Consider the following 1,617-nt stretch of genomic DNA (forward strand, 5'->3'; position numbering starts at 1 on the left):
AATATGTTCAACTGTAAGGATTCAGAATTTCAATGATGATGCTCTTAGATTGACTCTTTTCCCCTTCTCCTTGAAGGATAAAGCCAAACATTAGTTAGGGACTATAGGGAGATCTATTAGGACTTTGGCAGAAATGCAACAAGAATTCCTTAGGAAATTCTATCATATAGGCAGAACCAATACCATGAAAAGAGCTATCACGGGATTCACCCAAACACCGGGTGAACAAATTCATGAGGCTTGGGAGAGGATGAAAGAGTTAATGAGGAAATGCCCACACTATGAGAACCCAAGTGAGGACCCATACAAGCACATAGATGAGTTTCTGGAAATATGTTCAACTGTAAGGATTCAGAATTTCAATGATGATGCTCTTAGATTGACTCTTTTCCCCTTCTCCTTGAAGGATAAAGCCAAACATTAGTTAGGGACTATAGGGAGATCCATTAGGACTTGGGCAGAAATGCAACAAGAATTCCTTAGGAAATTCTATCATATAGGTAGAACCAATACCATGAAAAGAGCTATCACGGGATTCACCCAAACACCGGGTGAACAAATTCATGAGGCTTGGGAGAGGATGAAAGAGTTAATGAGGAAATGCCCACACCATGGCCTGTCCCAGTGGCAAATTGTCTAGGCCTTCTATGAAGGCCTGACAGATCAATACAGGTAGATGGTAGATGCACCATGCGGGGGGGGGGGGGGGGGGCATTTATGAGCAAGAGCGAGGATGAAGCTTATAATCTTTTCAAAACCTTAAGTGAGAATTCTATCAATAATGCGTCGTTGTAATCCTATGAAAGGTCGGTGGGATCCTCAAAGAGGGCAAGACTCTATGAGGTCAGAAATAATATAGAGCACGAGGCAAAAATGGACTTGAATGCCATTTCTAGAAAGTTGGATAGGGTAGACCTTGCCTAGAAATTCAACCGATTTTTCACTCTTAACCAGCAATCGGGCCCACCTACCTCTTGTCCTGAAGTATGTTCCATTTGTGCCAACCTGGCCCACCAGGTTGATGACTGTCCTACTACGGTCCAATTTCCACCTTTTATCCAAGAACAAGTTCAGGCAGCCCAAAATTTCTTAAGGCCCAATAATGATCTATATTCTAATACCTATAACCCTGGGTAGAGAAACCATCCTAACTTTTCTTGGAGGACACATCAACCCAATGTACAATCCCATCAGCATCCGTCCAACTCCATGGGCCAACAGTTTTAGAGGCCAGTAGTACAAAACCAGTTCCAGCAGGTGTACCCTAGGAGTTAACCGGCCCAACCATATCAGGGCTACCCACAACCCCCTCAATCCCGATCAGTAGATGATCAATTTATACAAGTGCAGTAGTGGATCCTAAGTTAGCAGCAGTTCATTGCTAGGTTAGAAAGCCAAATAGGACAGCTAGCTGAAGCTAATACAAGGAGGGCAATGGGGCAACTACTGAGTCAATCGGTTGCAAACCGTAGGAATCAACCACCGGGTTTTTCTCAACAAATTCAACCACCTCCTCAGAATACCCAATTTGAAATTGCTAAAGTTGTAACAACTTTAAGGAGTGGGAGAATTTTGGAAGACCCGTATGAGAAAGAAAGTAAAGAAGAAGAAAAGGAG

General features: G+C 43.0%; 1 non-coding gene across 1 annotated transcript; it reads right to left on the minus strand.

Annotated features, from left to right (window-relative positions):
• Positions 1–509: 509 nt before the first annotated feature.
• LOC148803556 (small nucleolar RNA R71) lies at positions 510–618 on the minus strand. Its single transcript, XR_016081675.1, has one exon. It is a non-coding gene; the product is annotated as a small nucleolar RNA R71 (small nucleolar RNA).
• Positions 619–1,617: the final 999 nt, after the last annotated feature.

This window comes from Nelumbo nucifera, chromosome 1 (assembly GCF_055504915.1).
Source record: "Nelumbo nucifera cultivar China Antique chromosome 1, China Antique-T2T, whole genome shotgun sequence".
Taxonomy (NCBI): domain Eukaryota; kingdom Viridiplantae; phylum Streptophyta; class Magnoliopsida; order Proteales; family Nelumbonaceae; genus Nelumbo; species Nelumbo nucifera.